Source organism: Silene latifolia, chromosome 11 (genome assembly GCF_048544455.1).
Source record: "Silene latifolia isolate original U9 population chromosome 11, ASM4854445v1, whole genome shotgun sequence".
NCBI classification, from domain to species: Eukaryota; Viridiplantae; Streptophyta; class Magnoliopsida; order Caryophyllales; family Caryophyllaceae; genus Silene; species Silene latifolia.
The window spans coordinates 41,914,594-41,931,066 of NC_133536.1; the positions used below are offsets into that span (position 1 = coordinate 41,914,594).

General features: G+C 39.1%; 1 non-coding gene across 1 annotated transcript; it reads right to left on the reverse strand.

Annotated features, from left to right (window-relative positions):
• Nucleotides 1-2,216: 2,216 nt before the first annotated feature.
• LOC141616269 (small nucleolar RNA R71) lies at nt 2,217-2,323 on the reverse strand. The gene has a single exon (XR_012530624.1). It is a non-coding gene; the product is annotated as a small nucleolar RNA R71 (small nucleolar RNA).
• Nucleotides 2,324-16,473: the final 14,150 nt, after the last annotated feature.

The window sequence follows — 16,473 nt, forward strand, 5'->3', positions numbered from 1 at the left end:
TAGTTGGGCAATGATGAGGAAAGATCCTTGCATCCCCAAGGAAATCCCCAAGGATTTTATGAAGGAAAGGAAGGAAAAAAGAAAGAAGTGAAGCTGTCCAGCAATCCGTGCGGATTGACTGGAAGACGCCCGTCCTCCACCTCCACAATCCGGCTGTCTTCTCCCAAAGACGCCCGGGCAGCAAGCCCAGAAGACGCCGGATTCCCTTGAAGACGCTTGGGCAGAGACTGCTGAATCCGGCCGTCCCGTGCCTAAGACGCACAGATTCCAAGACAGCAAGATTTTGTTTCTTCAAGCTTCAATGAAAGATGCCCATCCTTCGAAAAATACCGGCGTTTTCCTGCTCAAATCTCAAAAGTGTAATTACTAGTTTAGCCCTTAGTTAACCCTAATGCATCCACCTAATTTCCACTATAAATACCCCATTAGTCTAATTAGAAGAGCATGTTCTTCTTATCAATTCTTAGAGTAGTTAATATCAATCAAATCTCTCTTTATTTTTGTAATCAACAATTAATCAAGTTTTAATACAAGTTTTATTTCCTTAATCTCTCTTTTGTTCATCCTTTATTTTGGGTAATTGAAGATTATTTGGGTTATTATTGGGATATTGACAACCTCTCAATCAAGCATCAAGTACTTCTTTTATTCTTTGCTTTATTATTGGAATCAATAGTAGGTATAATTCTCTTAATCCTTTTTTAATTATTGTTAATTACTTTCATTTGTTCATCATGTTTCATTTTGTTGGTATGATTGACAACCTTGCTAGCATGATCAACATGATAATGAGTGAGTAGTGACCTAGCTAGGGTTAATGGGTAATTAGGGGAAACCAACATGGGGAATGATTCATGCTTAAATTAATATGCTTTCATGGTTTATTTGCTTGCTTGTTTTGATCTCAACTCATGCACATGTTATGTTTGATGAAATGCGAGCTTATGAATCCTTGCATTTTTTACCCATCACCTATCTTTTCAATGAGACTTGTAAGACATAAACCAACTCGAGTCTCATTAGACCATGCATGTTGTTGAGTAGGGAAGACTAAGTCGACTTGAAGGTGTTGTACAATCTAATCGATTCGGCTCCGGGACCCAAACTTTCCTAGGATTGTAAGATATAACCCAACTCAATCCATCACAACAATAATTGCTTGCTTATAATTTGAGAACATGTTTGTATGATCAATTCCCATGAATCCCCTATGACCCCATGACACCCTAGTGCTTTTTATCAATTGTTTACAACCCTTTTAGTTCATCTTGCTTGTTTAGTTTCATTGCTATTTAGTTTAGTGACCTTCTATATCAACCCAAATTGTGACACCCTTAAGACACCACTAGTTTCAATAGAAATCTCATCTCAATTCCCGTCCCTTGGAATCCGACCTTTACTTGCCTCTTTACTAATTGTAGAGTTGTTTGTGAAGTTATAAATTGTGTTTTGGTCTAGGTGCTCCTAATGACAAGTTACCGAAAAGATTTAGTCCGACCAAAAATGGTGCCGTTGCCGGGGACGGTGTTATCTTGATTTAGATTTTCTTGTATTGTTATTAGTTGTGTCTTTCTTTGCCTTGAGGAAGTAAAACTCCTCAAGGTTTGCTCTAATTGTTTTTGAGTTGTTTGATATTTTGCATGTCTAGAAGGTCACAAGGTGATTTGTTACCTTTTGATCGTAAAATTGAAAGAACTTTTACAACCAATAGAAAACTTGCTAGGAGAAATTTGAGAGGTATTAGTGAGGTTGTAGATATTCAACCAAATATTGAGTTCATCAACCCTTTTGCAAGAGAAGGTGAGGAGAACCCAACACAAAACACAACACAAAATCAACCCACAATGCCTAAGTTTTCATCACATTCCGTACCCACCGAGGAGAACCTGCCCAATGGTACTCCCACACCACAACATTTGACCGGAAATTTTATTGCCAAATCCGCCTTTATCCAATTAGTCGAAAGGAGCCAATTTGGGGGGATGCCTAGTGAAGACCCTCATTCTCATATGGAAACCTTTTGTGACTATTGTGATGCGATTTCTCAAACCGGTGTAACTCAAGACCAAATTCGATGGGTCTTATTTCCTTTTTCTTTAATTGGCACCTTGAAACAATGGTTGAAGGGCCTTGATAAGGCCACTCTCGGAATTGATTCTTGGAAAAAGTTGGCTCTAGCTTTCTACAAAAAATTCTACCCACCGGAAAAGACTAACATGCTAAGAGCTCAAATTACGGGTTTTAAGCAAAGGGATGAAGAATCTTTGTATGAAGCTTGGGAGCGGTTCAAGGGAATTTGTCACTCATGTCCTCACCATGGACTTAGCGAGTGGTTCTTGGTACAACAATTTTGGAACGGTCTATATGAAGATTCAAGGAACATTCTCAACATGGGATCAAATGGAATGTTCACCGAAGTTGATGACAATCAAACTTGGAACAAAATTGAGGAATTGGCAGTCCATAACTCACAATATAGTAGACCTCGCAAGGCTACTAGAGGAGGAAAGCATGAAGTGGACTCCGTTACTCAATTGGGTGCTCAACTTAGTGCTCACATTGACACAATCAATTTGAAGTTTGAAAAAGCTATGGCTAGACTTGAAGAAGCCTCAAAATCACCAAAGCATCATGTTAATGCCATGACGGCATCTTCATCAATTCCAAGTGGGATATGTGAGAATTGTGGAACTTTGGGACATGACCAAAGTGAATGTAGGGGAACAAATGAACAAGTGAATGCTTTCCAAGCATACAAGAGTGGTACCCCTTATTCCAACTATTACAATGAAAACACCAAATTCCATCCAAATCTCTCATACAAAAGCCAAAATGTTCAAAACCATCAAACAACATACACCCCACCTCATATGAGAAACCAAAATCAAAGACCCTTTTACAACCAAAACCAAGGTTACCAAAATCAAAATCCATACAATCAACAAAATGACCAAGGTTTTGATGTTCAAAAAGCGGTCCTCCAAATGCAAAAGAATCAACAAGAATTTTTCACTCAAATGCAAAAAGATAGTCAAGCAAAGGAAACCACCATCAACAACATTCTAGCTCATACCAAGATGTTGGAAACCCAATTGACTCAACTAGCATCTTCAAGCTCACAAAGACAAAAGGGGCAATTACCACGTCAAAGTAATCCCTCAAGACATGAAACGGTTAGTGCCATTCACTTGAGAAGCAGTGCAAGGTATGAAGCACCGAAGAAGCAAGTTGAGGATGAAGTTGTGGAAGCTAGTGATAAGGAAGAAATTGTGCAAAACTCTAAGGATGGAGAATCATCAAAAGAAGAAATTTCAAAGAAAAATGAAGACAAGGTCAAGGAGAAGGAGCCCATTGTGATTAGACTTCCTTTTCCAAGTCGTCAAGCCAAGCCCAAATTTGATGACCAACTTGGAAAATTTATAGAAATTGTGAAGAATTTGGAAGTCTCAATTCCTTTCACGGAATTAATCAATCACGTGCCGGCCTATGCGAAATACATGAAAGACATCCTCACAAAGAAGAAGTCGATCCGGAAGCTTGAGACTATCGCCTTCACTAAGGTGAGTAGTGCAATACTTCAAGGGAGTTCACCTCCAAAACTAAAGGATCCGGGAAGCTTCTCAATACCGTGTACCATTGGCGACACCACGATCAACAAAGCCTTATGTTATCTAGGGGCTAGTGTGAGTGTTATGCCGTACTCGGTGAGTAAAAAGTTGGGGATGGGAGAGCTTAAATGCACCAATATCACACTCCAAATGGCCGATAGATCGACGAAGACACCATTAGGGATATGGGAAGATGTTCCCGTACGAATTGGGAAGTTTTTCATCCCGGTGGACTTTGTCATTGTTGATATGGAAGAAGATTCCAACATTCCAATCATTCTAGGAAGACCTTTCCTACACACCGCGGGTGCGGTGATTGATGTAAAACATGGAGAGCTCACTCTAGAAGTGGGAGATGAGAGTATAACTTTCAATCTTGACAAGACTATGAGAGCTCCCCGTTTACATGAACCGTGTTTTATGATCGATCATTATAGTCGGAAGGATGATAGGAAGAAGTCGGAACTCCAATGGAAGAAGAAAATTGAAGATGCTCCATTCAAAGAGCAAGTGAATTGTAACAAAGAGAGCTTGCAAAGCTCACCAAAATCAAGCAATGAAGAGGATGGCCTTATTGGCCAAGAAAAGAAAATGGGAGAGTTGTCTCCATCAAATCAAGAGATTTTTAATGATCAACTTAATGAAGTTTGTGGTCTTTGGGACGACGAATTTGAAGGGATTATCAATCCCTACATTGGTAATGCCATCGATCAAGATCGACAACAAGGGCAAAGGTCTATTGAAGAACTTTATCATGACAATGAACAAGCTTTTGATTACTTTTTCAAGGTGTTAAGCAACATCAACAACACCTTGGACATGCCCCCTTGACATCTCATCAAGAATGAGAGTTTGGTGGAGTCCTCCCTAAACCACCATTTGTAAATATTTCTAACTCCCTAACTCGCATTTCAATTCTTGTATTGCATTTTTGTCATTTTTGGATTTTTATACTTTGATCAAGATAATTATCATGTTTGAGAGAAGTGAGGGAGGGACTAATAATTTCAATTGGTATGTAGTGCTTTAGCTTAGTGTGGGGATAGCAATTGCCTAGGCTATCCATGCCTTAGTAGTGCCCCCACAATGAAGAACACGAGGTTTTGAAGAATGAAAAATGACAAGGGATATGCAAAATACACGGATGGAACTGAATCCGGGTAAAAGGGGTCGAATCCGAGCGGTTTCACGAGAATCCGCCCGTCTTCAGGCAATCCGGGCATATTGGGTAGAAGCCGCCCGTCCTTCTGAGCTGAACTTTTGAAATTTTGTGACTATAAACGAATCCGGGCGTCCTGCATTAAAATCCGCTTGTCTTCAAAAAGTCGCACGTCTTCGCTGAAAGACGCCCGTCTTTTTGGCTGAGGAAAATAAGAAAAATCCCTGTAAAGGAATCCGCCCGTCTTCTCTGAAAGACGCCCGTCCCGCATTTTCAAAATCCGACCGTCTTTGTTCAAATCCGCCCGTCTTTAGGCGAGAATTTTGAAACCCAGAACATGCAGAATCCGGGCGTACCGAAGGAAAGCCGCCCGTCTCCCCCCTGCATTTCAAATTTTTCGGGTTTATTATAAACCCCCTCCCACATTCATTTCTTCATTTCTTCATTCAAAACACTACCCATAAACCCCATAACTCCAAAACCCTCATCCTCTCCATCACAAAAACAAGATTCCTCAACAACATTCACCAAAATCAAATCAAAACATCCTTTTAACAACAAATCAATCACTCCTCTTTCAACAAAAATCAAAACCAAGCACAAAATCTTCAACCTTTGAGTCGATTTTTGAATTCATAAAGGCAAAGCCTTTCATCTTTAAATCAATTTGGGTGCACTAGAAATTGAAGATTTTTCACTCTTTTCTTGGTATTCATCAATGGAAAGGACAAAGGGAGCAACAAAAGCAACAAAGGCAAAGGCACCAAAGGCAAAGGCACTCTCCTTAAGACAAAAGAGTCTTCAAGTAAAGAAAGCATTGGCTATGGTGGTAGCTAGCCCAAACTTGGAAATGCAACAAGAACAACCTCCCATGAAAGCAACAACATCTTCTACTCCGGAAATTGCTCAACTTTCGAATTATCCGGAGGTAATTTTCATTTCCAAATCCCATAGGGACACTTTTGCCAAGTTTGCTAGAAAATCATTTCTATCCACCAAGTTTATTTGTGAAGATGCCTTAGATAAGTTGGGTGTCCTTGAGCAAACTAGAGCCTTCTTTAAAGCCATGGGGTTGGAGAAATTGTTTGAATCAAAAGAATTGACATACCCCTCCCTTACCTTAGAATTTTTGAGTTCTTTGAAAGTTAATAAGATTGAGACTATGGAGACCATCGAGTTCCGCCTAGCTAATGTTATTAGGCGCATCTCCTTTGAGGAAATGGGTAAAGCTTTGGGTCTTAGCGATTCACCGAGTTATTTTAAGAATGTTGGCAAGTATGACCCCGACCCTCTTTGGGAGGCGATTTCCGGAAGGAAATTTGAGAACTTTCATGATAGTCGCGCTCTATTAGTCCACCATCCGGGCATTAGAGTGTGGCACAAGGTCATAAGAAACACCATCATTGCAAGAAAAGACACCAACCATTTCACCAAACTCGATTTTGTTCTTCTTGAGTCGGCCTTGAACATTGGAAGGGAATTTACCAAGCCTTTCAACTCTCTAAGGCTTTTGGTGAATAGATGGCTAAATGTTGATTGTGGGAAGAAAGACACTACCGTTATTGTGAATGGAGGTCTAGTCACTATCTTAGCTAAATACTTTGATCCGAACTTCAACAAGGATAACAAGTATGTGGCGAAGAAGGGTGGTCATCTCATTGATATTGATACTATGATGAACAAATACAAGTGGGTCTCTCATAACCCTCTTGACACTAAGTATGGATGGCTCATTAGTGAGGCTAGATCTTTCACTTTGCCTTCGAAGATTTGTCGTCTAAGTGTCCACCGGACCAACTATCTACTTCCCCTTTCAAAAGAGGCCGAATACATTATCCGACAACAAAAGGGTGAAATTGAAATGCCCTCCTCTTCCATTGTCACACTACCCTATCCTTTCGAGTACCAAGAGTTCAAACCCGAAGGTGTTGAAGCAAGAAATGATTATATGACTCTTCTTATGCAAGAGATGCACACGCAAGCCTTCAAGGATCGGAAAGATGCTTACTTAGCCCAATATCCACCCCTCCTTCACTTAGCTAGGCAAGGACTACTTGACCCTTCATGTCCTTTGCCTAGTTGGGCGGATAGGGAAGTCTTCTTTCTGAGTGTATCTAGGGGTGAGTTTTCGGGTGACGATGAGGTTGTTGGTGATGCGGTTGATGATAACATTGATGAAGAAGCTAGTGAAGAAGGAGAAGAGGATGATGAGCAAGGTGAACAATAAAGTGAAGAAGAAAGTGGTGATGAGTCCACTTCTAGTGAGGAGGATGATGATAGTGATGATATGATGGAAGATTAGCAAGCTTTGGAGGCTCCTACCCTCTTGAGGTTTGTCTATTTCTCTCTTTGTTTTATTTATTTATCTTGATCATTGTTGGAGTAGTCCTAGCACCATAGAGGACTAACACCTCGGCCCCATTGAGGTGTTCTCATCTTTTTGTTCCCACTTTTGAAAATTCAAAATGACAAAATTAGTTTCATGCATTGCATCGTGTGTGCATGAACTACACCCAACCTTAGGACATTAGCAATAATGTCTAGCTCGGTTTGGGGAAGTACATGCATACACAACGGGAGGTAATCTAAATTATCCTCTCCGTCATAAACAAAAACCATGCATCATGTAGTGTAGATTAGTGTAGCTTGCATTTAGTGTAGAAATCATGCATTATGTTTGCATAATTTCCCATCACTTTGGCCATTGAGGATAATGCCCATATTAGTGTGGGGATGGGGAATTATAACTTAACTTTTATTCAAAAGTCCCAAAAAAAATTGAAAAATTTCGAAAAATCATAAAAATTTGAAAATTGAAAAACCAAAAACATGTTCATTTCTTTTGTAGTGTAGTCGTGTATATATTATTGTATATATTGTGTTTGTTCTATCCTTGTTCACATTGATTGACTACGCCACATCCGAGACATGAGGATCATGAAGACCGCATGGTATGATCTTTCCAATCTCCTTTTCCTCTTTATGTTAATGACTATGTGGCTTTATTTTGATTGATGCGGTATAACAATGTGAACTTAGGACTTGCATTTAGTTTATATGTCATATTAGTTGGTAAAATCACTTGCATTAGGATGTATATAATAGTTGCATCATGGCATATAGTTGCATTTAGATGAAATATTTTGAAAAGTGCCTAATTGAGAACTTTGACAAGAGCAACTAAGCCATTACAAATACTTTTTCAACTTAAGACTTTGCCTACTAGAATGGTTGTAAAACACCCTAAATTGTGTCATACTAGTGTCTTTCGACCCATGACCCAAAGCCTAGTCAAGGGTTTGCATGTGAGTCACCTATTCCAACCTCGTGATCCGATGTGAACTTGGTTAACTTGTCTAGGTGACCTTGATTGACCTTGTGGTATGGCAACCCAAAAATACTTTATATCAATAAGTTTGAATTGCACATTTCAAAGATTTTGTATGTGAAAACGTTTTATTGCCAAGGAAACCTCAAATGTTATGAAATGTCGAAATCTTGAGAATTTTAGTTGTTTTGATGGAGGCGTACCACTTCGATGTGCTTTGGAGAGGGATCCATTGAATTGGGCCCCCACACGGTTGTGAATTCAACCGCCCAGAGACAGAGTGACTATCACCCCGAAAAGCTATTGTCTAGAGGTTAACCGGTTGCCTAATAAGCGATTGGCGAAAGCAAAGGACATTAGCACGGAAGGGACAAACCCCATCTCTAATTTTTGAAATGTGAAAGTTGAATGAGATCAATTTTTGAATACTAGTCATATCCACCCTTGTTTATAACGATTTGAGCATTTCATTCCCAAAAAGCCTTTTTGTCAAGCCACTTTGTCGAGCTTGGGACGATCCATGACCTTTACTTTTGTAGAGAACTCGAGACTTGTCATGTCATATGCTACTAGCATCATGGGGATCATCATTCCATACCATCCGATCGCTCTTGACGAAAGCATTTGGAAATTGAGGACGAAAGTAGTCTAGTTTAACACCATTTGGAGGTGATTTAGTGCCATCCTCTTAGCCTTAGTAATTTGTTGAACTAGTATTTGTGACGGATTATATGCTCTTAAATTTGTTCTCTTTTAGTTGACTTCGCCACTTGATGAGGAAGTGGCTATTCCTTTTGTAGATGCATCCATTATTTGATTTTGTGTGCTTAATGTTTGGATGTGTCGCCATTTTGGCAAGACCCACCTTGCCTTGCAAGAAGGCATCCTACCTCATGGTTGTCTTGTTGTGAGTTTAAGGGGCGGAGTGAGACCCTCTAATTGTCTCATGTCGGCTATGTTATTAGGTTAGTTTAAATAATGGTCCTAGTCTTTGTCACCTCTTTACTCGGGACGAGCAAAGGTTCGGTTTGGGGATATTTGATGTGACCATAATTAGCGCATATTTAGTCCCCGAATTAGCCTTGTTCCCATGCTTTTTAGTGCATATTTGGGTCATTTATTGTCTTTAGTTCTTTGTTTTGCATATTCTTTGAGGTTTTGTGTCCTTGGTAGGAAAGGAGTGCAAACCTTGCATTTTCATGGCAAAATGAGACTAAATTGATTGAATTCAATGACCAAGCATCAAGGAGAGACAGATTAGAAGGCCTTTGTACATATTATAGTAGTTGGGCAATGATGAGGAAAGATCCTTGTATCCCCAAGGAAATCCCCAAGGATTTTATGAAGGAAAGGAAGGAAAGAAGAAAGAAGTGAAGCTGTCCAGCAATCCGTGCGGATTGACTGGAAGACGCCCGTCCTCCACCTCCACAATCCGGCCGTCTTCTCCCAAAGACGCCCGGGCAGCAAGCCCAGAAGACGCGCGGATTCCCTTGAAGACGCCTGGGCAGAGACTGCTGAATCCGACCGTCCCGTGCCTAAGACGCACGGATTCCAAGACAGCAAGATTTTGTTTCTTCAAGCTTCAATGAAAGATGCCCATTCTTTGAAAAATACCGGCGTTTCCCTGCTCAAATCTCAAAAGTGTAATTACTAGTTTAGCCCTTAGTTAACCCTAATGCATCCATCTAATTTCCACTATAAATACCCCATTAGTCTAATTAGAAGAGCATGTTCTTCTTATCAATTCTTATAGTAGTTAATATCAATCAAATCTCTCTTTAGTTTTGTAATCAATAATTAATCAAGTTTTAATACAAGTTTTATTTCCTTAATCTCTCTTTTGTTCATCCTTTATTTTGGGTAATTGAAGATTATTTGGGTTATTATTGGGAGATTGACAACCTCTCAATCAAGCATCAAGTACTTCTTTTATTCTTTGCTTTATTATTGGAATCATTAGTAGGTATAATTCTCTTAATCCCTTTTTAATTATTGTTAATTACTTTAATTTGTTCATCATGTTTCATTTTGTTGGTATGATTGACAACTTTGCTAGCATGATCAACATGATAATGAGTGAGTAGTGACCTAGCTAGGGTTAATGGGTAATTAGAGGAAACCAACATGGGGAATGATTCATGCTTAAATTAATATGCTTTCATGGTTTATTTGCTTGCTTGTTTTGATCTCAACTCATGCACATGTTATGTTTGATGAAATGCGAGCCTATGAATCCTTGCATTTTTTACCCATCACCTATCTTTTCAATGAGACTTGTAAGACATAAACCAACTCGAGTCTCATTAGACCATGCATGTTGTTGAGTAGGGAAGACTAAGTCGACTTGTAGGTGTTGTACAATCTAATCGATTCGGCTCCGGGACCCAAACTTTCCTAGGATTGTAAGATATAACCCAACTCAACCCATCACAACAATAATTGCTTGCTTATAATTTGAGAACATGTTTGTATGATCAATTCCCATGAAACCCCTATGACTCCATGACACCCTAGTGCTTTTTATCAATTGTTTACAACCCTTTTAGTTCATCTTGCTTGTTTACTTTCATTGCTATTTAGTTTAGTGACCTTCTACATCAACCCAAATTGTGACACCCCTAAGACACCACTAGTTTCAATAGAAATCTCATCTCAATTCCCGTCCCTTGGGATCCGACCTTTACTTGCCTCTTTACTAATTGTAGAGTTGTTTGTGAAGTTATAAATTGTGTTTTGGTCTAGGTGCTCCTAACGACAAGTTACCGAAAAGATTTAGTCTGGCCATATGTAATGTTTAATGATTGAAAGTTTCCGCTATGTAGTGATTAATTTGTGTAGAATAATTTGTTTATGTTGAAGCTTGAACATTGAAGAGTCTATTGATCCAAAATACTCAAGACGGGGGGGGGGGGGTGAATTGAGGATTTAAAACTTTTGAAAGCTTTTTCGACTGTATGAATGTAATTGATTATTTAAAGTTTATTGATTAAACTTTAATTAATCAACTAATGAAAGTAAACGAAATAAACAAACAAACGAAAGAACGAGGAGACACACGATTTTTGAAGTGGTTCAGTTTCACAAGTCGAAACCTACATCCACTATTCTCGATTAATAAATTTAGTACCTTTCTACGGATTACAAATTTACTAACCCAACTCGTACAACTGACTCTAGATGTAACTCAATGAGTACCGTTAAATACTCGAGTGACTAACTTACGCTAATAAGAAAGCACTAATGATTCTTCTAAATAGTTCACGTTAATGAACAAGTAAGAGATCAATTATAGCACTATTATCTTATAACGATAACAATATGAACAAGTATGCGAGCTTTAAAATACAAGACCTTTCAAAAATAACAAAATGGTTTTTCAACTTGAAAACACACGATTTTGCTTTGTGAAAAATAAGAACAATTTTTATGCTTAAGGTCTCCACTTTAAATGTTGTAAATAGCAAAGTATTTAAAGGAAGAAAAGAGTAGGCAACTCGGTTTTGCACAAACCCTAATAGCCAAAATAATAAGATATGTAAACAAATCATATCTTCTATTATCTCTTTCCTAAAAGCCTTAAAAGATAATAAAGAATATTCCAAGAGATAGAATATAATCTATTCAAATATTATCTTTACTATAAATTCCAAGATATGATAAGATTTCCTAAAACAAGAATATCTTTTATCACAAACAAATATATTAAGTAAGATATATAAGATATGTAAAGATATTATTATAGAATAAAATCTTTACCAAATATACCCTAGGTGACACGAGATGTCACGGCTCATATGCCTCGTGACTCGTGCAAATCCTAGTCTTAACATATAGGTTAGAATTTAGGTTTTAAGAGAGGCTATGTTGAAACCCTAATTAGTAGCATGGTCCAACTCATAAGTTGGTCCAAAATAACTACTAGTCAATGTCCAACATAAAACCAAACTCCGCACTAAACCGGACTTTATTATATAAATACCTTTATCAAAACATTAAAAATAAACTTTAAACAATTTTCAAAACAATTTTTGAAACAATATAAGTCGTGTATAAAAACTCAGCATCTCAATGTTATAGTAGGAGAGCTATAACATTGAGCTCTTTTACTAGTAATGTTATAGCTGCAAAGCTATAACTTTACCAATTCAAGAAACGCATTCTTGGTTATCATTACGAGATAATCACCTATACTATGCTAATCTTCAAGGAAATCTTAGAGTATAGGCTACGTCATCATCCAAGCTTGATTAATCTTTAGACGGACTTCGACTTCATATAAATCTTGAATGAATCTTTATATCGTTTGATCTTGAATAGAGGCTTGAACTTTTCATACGATCATCACAATCTTCTTTATTGCTCGTTTGTAATAAGTTGATTCTAAAATACTTTGACAAACGATTACACGCACAAGTATATAAAATACAAAACACCTTGACATCATCAAAACATAAACATATATATAAGCTATATGGTTCAACAAACATGATAGTAATGCACTTGGATAACGTATGGAGAATTTATCGTTAATTATGTGTTTTGATTAACGTAAGTATAAGTTGCTAGCAATGTGGTAAGACGAGTTTAGACATGATACAATGACATAATTGCGTATACGGATGACTCGGTAGCAGGTAAACCATGTTGTGTGAAGTTTGTTGTAGCGTAATGTGATATGAATCCTATCTAATGAGACGGTATGACATTTGAGTAGTAATGATAATATATGAGTGAGTACGATAACCAGTGACAACTACCGAACTTGGTTTGGAATCGACACGTAATATTGTTTTGCAGGAATCTTCAGTTAATTTTGTAATTCTGACCGTGTACTCAACCTTACTTGACCGAGTGCGAGTGCTTACTAGACCGAGTAGACCTCACTTGATCTAGTTAGGAAGCTATGACGTCGAGATGTGGGAATTTTCTGCGGATACTCGACGAAATAGCACCTACTCGATCGAGTAGAGGGCACTCGATCGAGTACCCTAGGCACTCGATCGAGTAGGCTACAGTACAGTGGCTTTTACGGGTTTCATAAAACCCTTGTTTTTCCTCATTCTTCTTATTCTTTCCTCTTCTTTTGAAACCCTAACCTCCAAAACCTCTCAAAACTCTTATAATTTGTGTTTGTGGTGATTAATTCGGGTAGTTTTCTTTGCTTTGATTCATTCTTTCACTTCCTATTTGATAAAGGTATGAATTTCTTTCCTAATTTCATGTTTTCATCACTTAGAATCTATTGGAATGATAGAATAATCTGAAATTTCGATATATATGGATGTAAAGTTGCTTGTAATTGTTGTAATATAATCCACACGCTTCCCTTTCATGATTGTTGATGTTTATTGTGCTAAAAATAGATTAGAAATTGCAAACTTGGGGGACGAATTTTCTAGGGTTTGTGAATCAAATTGATTTTTTTTGGGCATTCTTTACATGTTGGATGGTAAAATTGAGTAGTATATGTTGCATATATCATGTTGGAAGTTGGATTTTGTGATTTCCACCTTAAAATTTGCCTTAAAAGTCCGTCTTAAAAGTGCCCCAAATTGAAATTCGTTTTCTATAATTGAGACTTTGTGTTGAATATGAATGAATGTGTAAGAGCTAAACCTTTGATATGGTAGTAGTGATGATTAATTCTTGTCAAATATGCCAAATTGTTATAGCTGTAAAGACCGTCTGACTATTTGACTTGAGGAGTTGCTCATAATGTTGAATGTCAGTGATGGCGTGTACTTAGTTGCCTTTCTATGAGCATACATGAATGTTTCACCTGTTTTCAAGTATATATGGAGTAGTATTTGAGCCATGTCTTGACAGTTGAAGTAGTCGAATAAATCATGTTTATCCATGCTAAAAATTTTCACAGCTATAGAGATCGTCTGAAATGCTATGAACTGAATTTATATAAATAATTTGGTAATTGGTTGGTGAAATTGTGTACATAGATGATTATTCAATGTTCAATGTGTGTAAATTACATGTTTTAAGTGCCTATGCAAGTATGTGTAAATTGTATGCTGAAACAGATGCCGAGACTGAACCTGGGGACCCGTCAAAGTAAGAGGGGGAGGGCTTCTCAGCCCGAAATTGGGGAGGGTAGCGGACCGGTCGTACCGTCTGTACCCGAGTATCCTTCGGTTGTCTTTGTGGACTTCAAACAGAGAGAGAGATTTGTAGCGTTACAGAAACGCAAGATGAGACCCACCCGTTGTGTGGACACCACACTTCTTGATGACCTGGGGATTGAGACGGATGTCCGTCATATCTTTGAGACCTTGGGGTTCACGGGGTTGTATCGTTTGATAAAGCATACCTATCCTTTTCTGACCTTGGAATTCATGAGCTCGTTTAAATACGAGCCAGCTGTACAGTCTGTTGAGTTCTGTCTTATGAACACGAGTTTTGTGTTGACCATGGACCTCTTTGCTTCTCACCTTGGTTTGGCTAAGCCTCCCAAGGATTCCATCAGCGAGATTCCATCTGAGTGCGGGGTTTGCCGCCTTATGCCTTGTTTGTCTGGGAAGTCAGCTCCCACCTCCAGTAACATGTTGATTAACGATGTTCAACATGTCACTTTGAGGATCTTCCTTCGTTCTATATCGAATCTTCTTTATGAGAGGCCGGATATGAGTAAGCTGAACAATCACGAGTTGTTGCTTTTGATGTCTTATCTTAACCCGGAGCGGGCTAAGAGGGTGGTCTTCAATGCTCCTGCCATGGTCTGTGCTAGCCTTGCTTTGATGGCTACTTCTACCCCTAGGTACTTGAGTTGTGGTGCTCTTGACACCCGGTTAGCTGAAAAGGTAGCCTCCTTTGAGGCTTCTTCTGAGTACGTTCCCCTATCCACACCAGTGCCTACTATGGACAGAGACTACTACCTCGACCTGAAATGGTTGAGAACCTTGGAGGATGGTAGCCTAGCGTGGAGGCTGTGGGGTATGAGCTGGATGAGGATCCCGGCTCCTGAGCACCTTCCACCGACTGAGCCCTTGGATGCGGTTGATTCAGATGAGGAAGATGAGGATGCACCTCGACAGTTACAGACATACCTCATTGACGACACGATCCTTCGGGTGATGCCTGAGCCGAAGAAGGGGGAGAACGTGAGAGCGGCGGAGGATAGGCCCAGGTTGGGGAGAGGACCTCGTCGTGTGAGGGAGAGGACAGCAGAGACCAGACCACAGCCAGCAGCGCCACAGCAGCACCCTTTTCCTTGCTACCCCTACCTCGATACCCCAGAGACGCGTTCGAGCTACTTGGCAGAGAGAGTGTCATCTACTTTGACACTCCGCAACATGCATGAGATTGCATATGCTCAGGGTATTGGGACCGAGGGACCACATCCAGTGTGGTGGAGCGGAGTTGGAGAATATAGTGGGGTTTTCCACTCCTTTGGAGTGGACATGGCGGCATGGGGGACACCTCAGTCCTTTGCTTTTGGTGGCTTGACCCCATGGTATGAGAGTCCAGGCGCTGGAACAGAGGTTGATGCGGGTCTTGGGTCATCAGGAGCAGGCACCTCGGGAGGGGATGGTGGTGGAGATGAGATAATGGATGAGCAGCAGCAGCAGGAGTGATACTCCTTTTTCCTTCTCTTGTTTTTGGTTTGGTTGTGTTGGATGATAGTAGTCGTTGTTAGTTAGTACTTTTACTTTGGTTTGTATGGATGGCCGTAAGGCCGAATTTGCTTGGTTAGACTTGTTTGCAGGATTTTGAGGAGTCGGGTTGTCATCCCGACTCGCGTTCATCGGACATCTTATATATATATATATGTATGTATATATATATATATATATATATATATATATATATATATATATATATATATATATATATGTATATATATATATATATATATGTATATATATATATATATATATATATTGTTATGACAGGAATATCTCGAAGGTTTTGACCTGTGGCCACTCGACAGAGTGCCCCTCACTCGGTCGAGTAGTTGCAGGTGTGACGAGGAGAGAGTATTCTGATCTCGGGCTACTCGATCGAGTAGCCAAGACACTCGATCGAGTAGCGGGCACTTGATCGAGTACCCTATATACCCGATCGAGTAGCACTGTTACAGGAACTTTTCATTAATTAAAATTGTTTTAACGGTCATATCATTACATGTTTTGAGGTTTAATATGGTTGTTTATGATTAGTAACATGTTTGAACCGTTACTTTCATATATTGGGAGTCGTGTTTGTGTTTTGGATGCGTATTCATAACGAACAGTGCAAGTGGTAGTTGGTTCTTATTGCATTCATTTTACATTCGTAATGTCTACTAATTATATTTCACCGGAGTTGTGCCTTTTCATATACATATACAAATGATATATACATACATTCGTGTATGTGGCTAGTTA